Below are 14,463 nucleotides of genomic sequence, written 5' to 3'. Positions count from 1 at the left end.
CCCCGCGCCCCCTGCTAGATCCACCCCGACCCCTCCTCTACTCTCCTGCCCCACAACCCCCCCCTGCTGCCCCAAAACACCCTGCTCTGCCCTCCCACTGCCCCGCGTCCCCCCTGCTGCATCCACCCCGACCCCTCCTCTACTCTCCTGCCCCACAACCCCCCCCGCTGCCCCAAAACACCCTGCTCTGCCCTCCCACTGCCCCGCGCCCCCTGCTGCATCCACCCCGACCCTTCCTCTACTCTCCTGCCCCACAACCCCCCTCTACCTCCCCAGGACCCCTCCTCTGCCCTCCTGTCCCCCCCAACCCCTTCTCACCCCCCCCTCAGGAAGCTGCAGCCCCCCAGGACCCTTCCTCTAGCCTCCAGCCCCCCCCAACCCCTCCTCTTCCTCCTGAACCCCTCTTCTACCCCCCTGCCCCCCAAAACACCCTCCTCTACCCCCCAGGACCCCTCCTCTACCCCCCTGCCCCCCAAAACACCCTCCTCTACCCCCCAGGACCCCTCCTCTACCCCCCTGCCCCCCAAAACACCCTCCTCTACCCCCCAGGACTCCTCCTCTACCCCCTGCCCCCCCAAAAAAATCCTTCTCTACCCCACACCCCCACAATACCCTCCTCTACCCCCCAGGCCCCGCCCCGCGGGGGGCGCAGAGCGCAGGCCCCGCCCCCGGGCTGGCAGGGCTGGGGGTGCCCCGCGCCCCGTGCCCCGCGGGGGGGCGCTGCCCGGCCGGACCCACCTGCGCAGGCGCGTGCGGGGCAGGTGCGGGGCGGGGCGGGGCGGGGCGGGCCGGCCCTAATCGCCGCCGCGCGGTCCGGCCGGAAGTGCGTCCCGCGGAAACCGGCGCCGCCCCCGAGGTTCCGGGGCCCACGCGTGTCCCGGGGGGTCCCAGCGCGGGGGGCAGCAGCCAGTCGCCCTCGTGGGGCACCCCTGTTGAGAGGGGGTCTGTGGTGGGGTCACGCCTACGTGGGCACCCGATTGGGGAGGGGTTGATGGGGTCACACCCACGTGGGAACCCCTATGGGGGGGCTCTGGTGGGGTCACACCCACGTGGGATACCTCTATTTGGGGGTCTCTAGTGGGGTCACACCCACGTAGGGTACCCCTATTGGGGGGGCTCTGGTGGGGTCACACCCACGTGGGATACCTCTATTTGGGGGGGCTCTGGTGGGGTCACACCCACGTAGGGTACCCCTATTGGGGGGGCTCTGGTGGGGTCACACCCACGTGGGATACCTCTATTTGGGGGGGCTCTGGTGGGGTCACACCCACGTAGGGTACCCCTATTGGGGGGGCTCTGGTGGGGTCACACCCATGCAGGGAACCCTATGGGGGGGGGTCTTTGGTGGGATCATAGCTACATGGGATACCTCTATGTGGGGGGGTCTCTAGTGGGGTCACACCCACGTGGAGTACCCCTATTTGGGGGGTCTCTGGTGAGGTCACAGCTAAGTGGGGTATCCCTATTTTGGGGGTCTCTGGGGGGGTCACACCCACATGGGCACCCCTATCTGGGGGGTCTCTGGTGGGCCCCACGCCCGGGGGTGATGTCGCAGCATGGGCCACGCCAGGCACCCCTGTCCCTGGGGTCCCGGGTGCGGCCCCCGCCCCGCCTGGCCCGGGTCCCCCAGCTCAGGTTGCAGCCGGCCCAGGCCGTGCCACTAGCAAGGGCGCAGGGACCGAGCCCCCCGCGCTGCCATGGCCAGCCGTGGGTCGAGGGGGCCGCCACGTCCATCCCGGGCATCTCGCAGACGCTGGCACCGGAGTAACCCAGCACTCGGGTTTCAAGCTGCAGCATCGGATCTGGAGGTTGTAGCCGTCTCCCGTCCCCGCGGGCGGAGAAGGGACCCCGCGACCCACGCAGCCGCGGGTAAACGGAGACGCGGCAGCAGGTGTGGAGCAGCCAGCTTCGTCCCCCGCCCGCTCCAAAGCACCCGACTTTCAGCCTAATCCCTCAAACGGGGAGGCTGGACCCGATGACCTGTGGGGTCCCTTCCAGCCCCTAACGATTTATGAATCAATCTGTGAAATGCCAGAAACTCAATCCTGTTCTTTCTCCAGGCAGGGACACGGTCCCCGCAAGCAGCCCACGGGGGTACAGACACCCTGGGAGGGGACAGGTATGTCTCCCCAACCGAATCACCCTGATGCTTACATTAAATCAAAAAATCAAGGCTCCAGCTGGCACTTCTTCTTGCAGCTCGCTCTCCGGGGCCTTGGAAATCCCAGTCTCTCCCTATGCTGCTCCATTCCCACCCAGCGAGGCTGCTTTTCTGGCATGACGGACCTTTGCACCGTTCGCTAGACATCGTGGAGGTCAGAAGTATAACAAGGGTCAAAAAAGGGGGAACTAACCCATCAGGGCTGTGAAATGTAGCAGGCAGGGCTCCTCTCCATCCCCCGGCACATCCACCCCATGCCCTGTGCATGTCGATAGCAAGCTCTTTGGGGCAAGGAGCCATCTGCTCCCCGGTGTTCGTGCAGCACCCACGGGCCCCCTGCCTGGTTGGCTTGTGGGCGCTGCCGTTCTTAACTGAGAGCAACACGTGGCACGGGGCAGTGTCTGTGCGCGTCTGCGTGGGTTTAAAATTCCAAAATAAACCACTCGGCCCCGCGCACGTCTCCCTCGGGAGAGGGTGAGAGCGCAAGCACGTGACAGCTGTGCCCTTTGCTTTGCTGAATGCGCTGCTGGAAGGCGCTCCGAAGTGCTGGGATGCAGGCGGTACGAGACCCTAGGGAGGACAGAAGAGGCTGTGCCGTGGCTTACACACACACACGGATACCCACACACCCACATGCACGCCCACATTCACAATCTCACATTCATTCTGGTTACTGAGAATACAGACTGCAGGCAATACTCAGAAATGAACCTGACGGCACCATCCCCAGCCCTGACTTCATGGGGAGAGAGAAGCCGCGTGAGCCCAAGTCGCAGCAAATATTTACTCCTTTTTAACGCAGGAGCTCTACACATCTGAGCAACTGCTACCCAGGAGTAGCAGGGGGGCTGGAGCCTGGCCTGCATTTCTTGCTCGCTCCTTAGCTCCATGTCCTGGGAGTACATGGAGCTGCAGGCGTAGCCCTTTGTGTTACGTTTGAGTCCTTCTAGCTTGCATGCAAGTAGCTTTAGTAGACCTTTAGCTATTTTAAGTTTAACTTAGGCCACGTTAGCGTAAAGGAGGCTAGGGGAACTAGCGCAAAAGGAAATGAGCCACAGGGGAGAGAAACTCGATGATGGGTTCAGGTCAGCGTGCTCTGCACCAGGGGAGGGATCTCCAGTGGCGATGGGGATGTCTTGACTCCACGGCATCAGCCCTAGGGAGGCTTCATCTGAAATGCCCTGGACAGTGCTGGGTGCCCACGGTCAAGAAGGATGAATTCAGGCATACAGGAGAGGAGGGGGAGTTGCTCAGCACCATGCACTGGCAGCCTGCACCTGCCCTGGGCTGGTGTCTCTGCAGGGAGCTCCGTGCATCCAGGGCTGCTGCTGTACAGGGAGGGAAGGCTGCACTCACGCTTCCTTCCCAGTGACCCCAAGGGACCGCACCTTTCACTCCATTAAACCAGGCTGGAAATTTGCCTGGCAGCACGCTTGCTGGGAAAGGAGCTCACTGCTTTCTACCCCACCTCGGCACTTCCAGCACACGGCCTTGTACTGGCACCGCTTCAATAGCACCAAGTGGGAAGACAGATGTGCCGACGTTAGTGTCCTCTCACAAGCAAACACCATGAGCATCCAGGTGATGATCATCCAACATCTATTGTGCTGGGCCAGCCACCTCATCCAAATGTCCGGCTCCAGACTCACAAAGCAAGTTGTTTTCTCCCAGCTCGGTCAAGGAGGTGGGCAGAGAAAGTGTTTCAAGGACGTCCTCAAGGCCAACTTGACAAAATACAACATCAACTCATGGGAAACCATCCCCCAGGACCGCCCCAAACGGAGCAAGGTCTGCTGCAGGGATCTCAGCACTTTGAAACCTCAGGACAGCCACAGGAGATGGCAAAGTAGGAGTGGCAGAAACAGCGTCGCGGACCGAATCAAGGACCTGCACGGAAACACGTGCCCCAGTTGCAACAGAGCCTGTCGATCCCACATCGGCCTTGTCAGCCGCCTTCGGGCCCTCGGGTAGGACAGTCATGGGAGATGGTTGTCCTGAAGAAGCAGTGGGGGGTACAGCATGTTATAGGGCTGACGTCTGCAGCCTGGGCCAGCCTTGCCTGCCTGGCCCCTCCGTCCTGCTGCTCAAGGGCATTCCCGGCATGCAGCTCGCTCGATTGCTTTGGAGATGTCTGAGCCTGCTGGTCGGATGTGCTGAGCTGTGGCTGAAATGAAACGGAGGGGAATCAGCGCCTCTGGGACTCAGCCCCGAGCTATCGGGCGGCGCTGACCCCAACCAGGAGCACGGCTTTGGAAGCTGCACCTGAATGGCCTGCAGCAAGCCCAGGTGCTGAGGCCCAGCGCTTGGATAGTAGCGGCATCCACGGTCTGCCCCCCGGACAGGGGTGGGAGCAGCTGGGCCAGGGCTCTCCCAGCATGGTGCAAAAGCACGGGGCACCTGCATGTCTCACATGGCGCCACGTGGCTCTCCAGCCTCTCCACTTTCATACCACAGCTCGGTGGATCCCTTGCTGCACCAGCTGCAAAGGAAACCTCGCCTGGGGGGAAACCTCGTTGCAGCTGCATGGCCAGGGCTGTGCAGGGAAGCCCGAAGAGCAGCGCCCGCATCTCGACACGCTGCGGAGGGGCTGGAGAAGAGCTGCGGCAGAGGGTCTGGGGCCTGCGGGGAGATGCAGAGTCGTGCAGCCCAAGAAGAGAACAGGGGATGGCGTTTAAGCCCCCACATCTGGGAGGAAACGCCAGGGCGGGTTGGTCTTGCTGAGAAGGAGAACTGGAATCTGAAACCAGACACATTCAAATGAGGACCGTGGCAGAGAGCCGGAGTCGAGATGACGCTTCCCCGGGGAAGGGGGGGGATCTCACACTCCTGCCGTCCTCTGCAAGATGTGCCCAAGGGGGGGGGCAGATGTTTGGGCCCCGTTCAGGAGAAGCAGGAGGGTGTTTCTGACCTGCTTCACGCGGGAGGCTTGTCGAGTGGGTGCAATGGTCCTTGCTGGCCTGAAAGCAAAGAATAATTCAGAGTGTGCCTGTGTGAAGCACTGCCCGTGCCAGAAGGACGAGCATGATTCAATGCCCGTCGTGGCTCACAGGGGCAGGGTGGTGTTGGGGCCACCACCCAGCTTTACTCCCCAAAGCAGGGAGCTTGTCTCCCCACCTCACTCAGCACCAAGACCACTCAGAGATGCCCCCCACAGCAGCACCAAGCCTCCAGCCACGCTGCAAAGCTCCTAAAGCCACTGGGGCCATCCACAGGCTCCTGCCACCAGCAGCCACATGCCACGTGGAGCCCCAGATGCAGCGCAGATGGCCCGCGTGGCACTTGGGGATGCCGTGCCATGGGCTCCGCACCCAGCGCGAGGGATTCAGAGAGGAGGAGAAGGGAAGGCGGAGGCAGGCTGGAAAGAAATCAAGTTCCCAGCTGCGCGGAGCGGCGTCCGCAGCCGCGGGTCAGTGACGGAGGAGTGGTGCCTGGCATCGCAACTGGCGCGTGCAGAGCGAGGCAGCCCGCGCACAGCTGCTTGCCGAGCTGGCAGATGCGCCCGACGTGCCGTGTGTGTGCAAACAGGCTGTGTCTCCCAAGCGCGGGGCCTTGCCAACTCCACCCTCATCAGGCTTCCTCTCTTCCCCACCGGGTGAAGGGGTACGGGCCGAGGGGGCCGTGCCAGCCATGCTTCCCCTTGTGCTCCTCGCCAAGCGGGGTTCATTTCCCCTCTTATCCCCCTTGCTGGAGCATTCACCCCTGCCACTAGAAGTACTTTCGCCCCTGTATTGACTCAGAGATGCCATTGCCGTTGTGCTCCTTCGATCCCAGTCCCATCAGGGCAGGTGAAAAATTAGCTGTCGTTGCCCTTCTGTTGCTGCTGCTGGGACGGATGCCCTCTCTGCAGCTGCTGGCACAGCTGGCTTTGGTCTCTCCCGCTTGGCCAGGAGGTGAGAGTCCCTCTTTGCAGGGAGGCGAGGTGGAGGCTGCGTGGGGAGCAGCACTGGGCTTTTCCAGGGGTTGGTTTTGCCAAAAGCAGAGGCTCAGACGCATGTAAGCCCAGGCTAGAAGGGCACTAGACGTGCAGCCGGGCCAGTCTCCGGTGCCTGGCTCCAGGGAGCTGGACACGTGTCATGTGTAGGGGTGATGTCTTCTACTCAACCTGGCCCCTGAGCCATCCTTGCACCCAGGACTGCGTGCAAGCCGCTGCCCATTGCCAGCGCCTGGGGGATCTCCAGGCCACCCGGGGACCTGAATGCAGGGCTCTGCTCAGCCCTGCATCAGACAGGTCCCTGGTATGGGCAAGGACGCTTCTCCAGGAGACATTTCCCTCCTTTGCTACTTTACACACGCCACGCCACGTGCATACACGCACGCGCGTGCACACGCCTGCATGCACACCGACCCCCTTGCAAGACAAAGGTAAAATTAGCTTGGCGAGGAACAATGCCGCGATGCGTTTGTCACCGGGGAGACATAACATTTCAATCACACGTCACCGGCGTCGGCGGGAGCTGCCAAAGCCCCGAGCGCCTCTTCTGCATCGCTTGGCACTGAATATTGAGGAGCTGGCGCGCTGGCTTTTCCTGCCCCGGTTCAGGCGGCCGCGAAACGCAGCGAGCTCTGGGAGCAGCTTCCACCAAAACAGCCTGGGGTTTGTGTCCCTGCGTCCAGGGCTCTGCATCTTCCTGTTGCAGAAATGCCTGCCCTTTGTCTCAGGCTGGCAGGCCTGGCAATAGGGCATGGCGGGGAATCAGGAGGTATCGGTTCATGCGATCATCTCTGGGAGGCACGGTTATGACCCATCGTGGGAGCCCAGTGCCCTGCTGAAAGAGGCACCGGGCGCAGCATGGTCTGTGCCGCGGATGGAGAGCGTGGAGACAGAGCCCTGGCCCCAAAAGCAAGACTAGAGAGGGTCTCTGCTGGGGGCTGGGATCTCAGCTCTTCCAGCCTGCTGGCCACAGGCCTGTGGGTCCCTCTCTCTGCTCAGGTTTGCCCTGCTTGCCCATCCAGACCCTCCTCTGAGGGCCAGGGCTGCTGTGCAACCCACGTCCAGCTCAGACCCCTGCGCGTCGCTCCCAGGAGCATTCCCGACCCCATAGCCACGAGCTGCACCGCTCCCCAGCCCCGTCCCCAGTTCTCCACCCTCAGCCGGGGTCGCTTTCCCCTGGGGATGGGGACTTGGATGTCTGTTCCCACGGGTGCTGCCTCTGCCTTGCAGGCCCCTCTGCCTACGCCCAACAAGAGGGAGCCCATTGCTCCAGGGGAGCCCGGACCGCAAGTCGCAGCAAACAGGGCTAGCAGCTCCACGCAGGGCCCCGGCAGCAAGTCGGCACAGCGGAGAACCCGGGCTGCTATTTTTGGCAGATCTCACCGTTGATTTGCATTCGATATTCTCATGATGTGGTGGGCGGCAGCGAGGGCAGGGGCTGCTTTCCGGGGCCCTGTGCCATGGGGATGTGAGGCCGGAGCCAGCCCCCTGGCAAGAATGGGGTGCCACGAGACACGGGCCACCAGCACCGGGCACTCTTCTCCCCCCGCTGTGATGCCACCATCCTCCACCCGAAAGCAGGCTTCCCGCTGCTGCACCAAGGCACGCGGGAGCAAGCTCAAAGCACTACCGAGCATCACTGCCCCCCTCCAGGTGGGGAAGCCAAGGCAGAGGATGCCAGACCTCCTGGGTTTGCCCAGTTGCATTGGTTGGAGCTCTGGACCCCCAAGCAGTACACCCCCAGAGCCCCCGATAGACCCCCCCTGGGATCAGATGCAAGGAGACCTAGTGACCTGTGTCCACGACTGCTCCAGCGCTGCCCCACAGCTGCTAGATAGCAAACGGGCCTTGAAGGGGGCACCCCATGGCCAAGGGGGGTTCCCAGCTGCATGCAAGTCACGGCTGGGCAGGCAGGAGGGGAGCCAGGCCTGGGGACCCAGCCGGGCACGGTGAGAATAGGGAACTGGGCTGTGGGCGGCTCGTGCTGGGGGTTTGCCTGCGGCCAGCTCTGCCCCCAGCCCAGCCCCGAGGCTAAAGATGGGAGGCAGACGAAGGGCATCAGAAGCTCCTGGCCTGCCTGGGGGATTTGAGACATGCCGGCTCTGCCCCTGAGCTCCTGGGAGCTTGCTCCGGGTGCCCCCGAAACGAAGGGGCAGTGAGACACGGCCCTGTGCTGGCAGCTGGCATCTGTGTCCAGCAGCGGGCAGCTCGTGCCAGGGCCAGTCAGCTGGCATGGGAGAGGTGGGCTTGCTGGATGGGTGCTGGACCAGATTGGAGGGGGGCAGAGGCAGCCCCGGAGCAAATGGGGCAAGGAAAGGGCAGCCAAGGGCACCCTCTGCCTGGCAGCACCCACCTCCCCTGGCAGCCGGGGGCTCCGTGGGACCCTCCACCCATTTTGCTTCCCCCCTGCACAGCTCAGGGCCTCTCCTAGGCAGGCGTCCCCCGGAGCAGGAGGAACAGCCTTGGGGGTGGGATCCAGCACGGCCCCCTGCCCGGGTCTCACTGGCATGTCCCTGGTGCCCGCTCCTTTGCCAGCAGAAGGCCAGGGGGATGGAGGGACCCTGGCCAGGGTCACGAGGCCACGGCGCCCTGCCCAGCTTCCGCTCTCCACCCTGCCAGGCCCGCACCGGTTCCTCATTCGAAGGGCAGAGGGGCGGACGCGTGGGGCCCCAGTGAGTGGAAACGCACCTGGTGGGGTGGGTGGGGAGTCGCCCATGGGCTTCCCGCCTCACGCACCACTGAGCCCAGTGGAAAAACAGGCCTCCTGGCCAGGGGGCCGAGAGCGGGCAGCCTGGCACCAGGGGGTGGGGGGAGGCAGCCCCCCAGTGCTCGCTGCTCCCACCGCCCTGCGCTGGCCTGGAGCAGTCGCTGGCACATCTGCCCGCCTGGCGCTGCGATGCGGCTGACTCTGGGGTGGAGCAATCTAGGCCAAATGGCATGGGGACGTCCCACCCCGCCGGGAAGCGGAGCTCGCGCCGAGTGCTGGGAAGATGCTGGCGGGGGCAGAGGATGGGTGAGGGGGAAGCACTTTGCAAGGATGCTCGGCTCTGCTGGGGGCAGGAGGCTGCAGGGATAGGCTCGCAGGGAGCATCCGTGCCCCTGAGCATGCCTTGAGCTGCCTACCATCACTTAGCAGCTGCCTGGTCCTAGGTGCTGGGAGGAGGGTCCGGCTTGCCCACCCAGCCCCTACCCTGGCAGCATCTTGGCGGGGGGCAGGCACTTGGGGCTGGAGGCACGGGAGAGCTGCCACAGCCCCGTGCCCTCGAGCACCTGGATCCCCATTCCCTGGGCATGGAGGATGCCAGGGGGGTGCCCCGTTTGGTGCGGTGCAACCTTTGTTCCCTACCCCTTGTCGGAGGGAAGGAAGCTGCCTCTCTGCAGATGGTGCCAGGCTAGAAAGCGGCTCGGGGAGAGGGGTTATAATTTATTCAGCATTGGCGCTGTGTCAGCATTTTGCTGCGGGGGGTGCTGCGCGGAGCCGGCCCCATGCCGAGGCCTGGACCACGTGCTCCAGGGGAAGGCAGTTTTGGGGGGGTTTCCAGGTCGGCGGCTCTGGCGGCACTGATGGAAGGCAGCCGGCCGGCCCCCGCCGTGGCGCCAGGGAACAAGGCGCGCGACATATGGTGCTGCCTGCCGCCTGCTGCAAAAGGCACCTTGGAAAGGGGAGAGCCTCTCCCGGGAGTGCCCGCGGCTCTGCCCGAGGCAGAGATGGACGCCGGCCTCGCCGTGGGGCAGGGGACCTGTGCCACCCCTCGCAGGGCGTTCACCGGTGCCGAGTGCGAGAGCGGGCAGGGCGTCCCAGGCACATCCAGGGCCTGCAGAGCAAGGCCCTCTGCCCTGCAAGAAGCCAGGCGGTCTTCATCCACCGCCGTCACCCAAAGTCATATGTCACCCACTGCAATGGGCATCTCTGCTCATCTCCTGGTTCCCAGGACAGATGCCCAGTGTGGGGGGGACTCAGACCTGCAGCAGGGCTTTTAAGGGCCCGGGAGCCCCGTGCCTCTGTGCGGGCTTTGCTGCCCTGCTCTGGGGCAGCAGGGAATGCCCCCCACCATGGCACAGTTGCCCCCCTAGGAGGCTTGTTGCCCCTTCTCCAAAGCCCCTGGATCCCAGCTGGAGGCTGGAGATGGGGCTTTAGGCGCCGCAGGGCTGGGCAGGATGGGACCTGGCGGCTACACAGGGAGCATGGCCGGGGCATGGCTAACTGGGGGCCAGCAAGGAGGGCTGCGGTGCCCCCCATCAGCACAGCTACCCCCGGGCAGAGGAGGGCACGTGGTCCAGGGGAAGGCTGCTGAGGCTAGCCGCCTCCTCATGGGGTGTGCACACACGTGCATGGGTACGTGCGTGTGCATGTGCAGGGCAGTTTCCAGGGCCAAGGGCTTTCTCACCAACCTGTCAAAAAACCCTAACAGCGCATGTGGCTTAGATTGGCACCCTCTTTGCACCCAAGCCCCCAAAGGTCCAGGCTGGCAGAGAAGAGCCAGACCCCACAGCTGCCACCCCCATGAAGAACGGGGCTTATCGGCCTGTGCCGGATGCCTGGGGTTGCCTCTGCCAGGGGGTGGGCACAGGGCTTTGCGGGGCTTTTCCCGGGCGCTGGCACAAGGCTTTGATCGCTGGGTGCGCAGCTGGGTGCAGCAAGGCAGGCTGCAGCCTCAGCCCCTCCCTTCTCCGGACCCCCGCAGCGAAAACCCCTCCGCCCACGAGCCCAGGTCAGCTGCACGGCAGCCCCCCCGCACGGGCACTACCGTTTGCTGAATGCAGCAGGTGCCTCTCTGTTTCCGCCAGATAAGGAGAGCGTGCCTGCAACCAGGGGACCCCGCACCCGCAAGGCAGGAAGAGGCAGGGGGTGGCTGCGATGCGGGGGCAGATGCGGGCTGCGGCCAGGTGCTGCACGAGGTGCCGCCGGGCTCCCTGCGGTGCAGAGGGGCGCTGCTTGTCTCGAGGACTTTGGGGCTTCTTCTCCCCACAGCTGCTCCAGCCCAGACCCCGGCTCTTTGTACTGCTCTCAGGGGCCCGGTTTGTTGGCTCCTGCTCCCTCCCGAGCCGCGGCAGGACAGTGCCTACCCTAGCCCTGCCACCAGCCGTGCCCGGGAGCTGCAAGGACGGCTTGAGGCTGCAAAGGCCTCGGTGCAAGCGGTGCCTGCCTGGAGCGAATGGGCAGCAGATGTGGCAGGTGTCTCTAAGGTGTGGAGCTGGGGGGCATGAATCGGGAAAAGCCAGGGCAGGGGCAGTGGTGCCCTGCCCAGAGGGTGACCACAGGGCTGCAAGGGGTGCGTGCATTGAGTACAGGGGTGCCCAGGGGTGGGATGGGTGCATGCATTGAGCACAGCCGGTCATGGCCAGCTGGGAACCAAAGCCTCATTTCCCAGAGGAAAAGAAACCCACTGCGGGTGGGACTGGGGCTGGTTCTCACCCCAGAGAGGGAAGAGGCCAAGCAGGGTTCGCTGCACGGCTGGAGCATCCCAATTATTTGCAGCGTCCTGCAATTATTTGTTCTGAAGCCATGTTCACCGGTGACCTTTGGCCGCTGGCTGTCAGGGGTCACGCGGGGAGCAGCCAGGCTGAGACCGAAGGTGCTGCCCGGGGCTGGGGGAGACGGGTGGGATCCCACGGCTGGGGGCCTCCAGCTTTTCTGCAGCTCCTCTGCCAGGGCCCGAGCCCGGAGCGGAAGATGCCCGTCGCATAGGCAACTCCGCTGCTACCGCGGGGGGATGCACGGGGCAGGAGGCGGGTCACGGCCAAGCAGGGTCCCAGCCCACGGCATCCCCACACCAGCTCCCTGCTCCTTCTTTACAAGCTCCCACCCCAGCAAAAGTCCCCACGCTGAGTACAGAGCAGCCTGTGAGACCCGCGAAAATGGGAACAAGCCCGGGCGTGAGGAGACCGAGTGCCTTGGCCGAAGGGAGCCTTGATTTCTGGGGTTATTTAGCCCCATGCTTAGCAAACCGCCCCCCTGCTTCTGTCCACATCCTGCCAGCCCCGACTGGGCTCTGTCTCCCCCAGGAAATGTCGGCTTCTCATCCCAGACAATCCCCATGCAGTCTGGTTTGGGGCTAGAAATGCTTCGGGATGTAACAGGGAAACTCTAGAGAGAGGCAGGGACCCGGGGGCAGCTCAGGGGGGTGGAAATCCAGCTGCGCGGCCAGAAGGCATTTGGATAGAGGGTGTCGGGCACTGGGGTAGGACAGCTGGACTCTGCCTCTGCTAACTCTGTGCGATGCTCCAGCCTCTGCCGGGCTAAAGGCAGTCCTGCCTCCCGGCTTTGGATAGCAGGTGCTGCCCGTGTGGGATCAGGGCACTACATCTCCCTTCTGCCCCAAGCCCCATGGGTTGAAGCAGTGCCCTGAAGTCTGCTCCAGCTTCATCAGAGGGTTTGAGAGAGAGCAAGCTGAAAGCCCGGGGGACGCCCAGGTTGCGTCCAAGGGTCTCAGCACGCTCATGCTGCATCGGTGCCTGCAGCCCTGGGGGCTCAGCTGCCTCCCCCCACCGCCTTCCCCAGGGACGGGAACCACGCGGGTGTCAACAAGGGCCCCAGCTCCGCCGCACGTGGCTTGAAGTGCTACCCAAGTGCCTCCTGCTGAGAAGATAAGTGCAAAATCACCCCATTAGTGTAATTGTGCAGAAGGACGGTTGATGGAGAAGAGCACCTTGCTCACATCAATGGCATGCACGTGTCTGCACTGTCCAGCTCCGGGTGCCGCATGGGGGTGTCAGGGGGCCGTGGCCGGGAGCTACATGGAGCCAGGGGAAAATGCTGGGGACAGAGCGACCGACGGCTCTTGTGCCTTACGGTCCTGGAGGAGCTGCAGCCTCCAGATGGGTGTTGTGTAGCCGCCACCCGACCTCGACAGCCATGGACACGGGGTCAAACACATCTCCCACCTGCTGCAGGTCTGGAGCGGAGGGGCTGCAAGGGGTCTGGGACCCCAGGGACAGGGGCTGGCAGGACGCTTCCCTGCCCCAGGCCTGTGGTTCCCGGGGAACCCCATTAAATCAGAGTGACCCCATCTGGGTGCCCTGACTCAGCTGTGCATCCATCCCAGCAGGCACAGCGGGGCGGCACGGGGACGCTCTGCTGCAGATCAGCTCTGTTGCTCTGTGTTTCTCCTTCCCCCTTGACTTTGCATGGGCTCACCCAGCCCCTCCGCCTACACCTCCGAGTGCAGCCCTGCCGGGTTGAGCCCGCGCCAGCTGACGGCCGGGGAGGGCTTGCTGCAAAGCCCGTGCTCCAGACTCTGCTGAATTGAGCCCGTGGCAGGGCTGAGTCCCAGCACGGGGCGATCCTGAGAGTGGGGCTCGTGGGCTCCTCCAGGGCAAGCGGGGGTGGGTCCCCACCTCCTGCATCTAGCACAGGAGGGAAGTTTGCTGGACCCGGATCTGACACAGGCCCAGTGAGTCCAAAGCACCAAGCAAGGCGGGCGGCAGAGCTGCTGGAAAGACAAGGGGGCCCGAAGGGTCTTAACCCCAGCAATGGACCCGCATGAGCAAAGAGGGTGACCAACTATTAGAGTGGCCAAGGCGGGTGAGGACAGTCTTGGGGCTAGGAAGATCGTGGTGAAGACCCCAGAGCTCAGCTGCCCCGGCATGTCCAAGGCAGGGATGCCACGGCGGGATGCAAAGAGCAGCCAGGCGGAGCAAGGGGCAGCCGCCCTGCTTTACCCCGCAAGGAGCTGGTGGCTGGGAGCACCCGGGAAGGCTGGGCTGGGTGGCTGGAGATCAGCGCGGTGATGCACGGCGGCATCGGCCTGCTAAACCCCAGTGGGTGGGAGGCACCTGGGCTGTCCTAAGAGAGGACACGAGGCCCCTGGACAATAGCACGGGCTGCTGCTGGAGCAGAAGAGGAGCAGCCAAGGCTGCGGCCGTGGGTGGGAAAAGTGGGGAGAGAGCCGGGAGCAGCTGCCGGGCAGAGACACGGGCAGCAGGAGCGAATCCCTGCCTGCAGCCCTCAACAACAGGGTTGTCCGGACGTCCCTTCTCCTCCCACCATCCTTCCCCTCCTCCTGCAAGGCCCGGCCCTCATAGCCCTGGGCACCAGCTGGCCCTGCAGGCTGCGGTGGGGGCCACGCTGCCCATCTGCCAGGTGCATTATGGGCATCTCTCCCTTGCCTTGGAAGCAACAGATGCTGGAGGGACCACGGGCCCTGCCAAGGTGCGGAGAAGACCTCCTGGGACCCCCCTGGGGGGCTGAGTGGGTGAGGCCACCCCTTCCATGCTACGTCCCTCGTGGTTGCCCCCTGCCCAGGTGGCCAGGCCTCTTGCCCAGCCGGCGCGGAGACACGGGGGTGCCTGGGGAAGCTCCTGTTGCAATGCATCAAGACCTGGGCGCCTGCGTGGACGTAGCACGGGATGAGGCTGCGGTTCCCGGAGA

Source organism: Alligator mississippiensis, chromosome 10, assembly GCF_030867095.1.
Source record: "Alligator mississippiensis isolate rAllMis1 chromosome 10, rAllMis1, whole genome shotgun sequence".
Lineage (NCBI taxonomy): Eukaryota > Metazoa > Chordata > Crocodylia > Alligatoridae > Alligator > Alligator mississippiensis.
Note: the sequence above shows the minus strand (reverse complement) of the source record.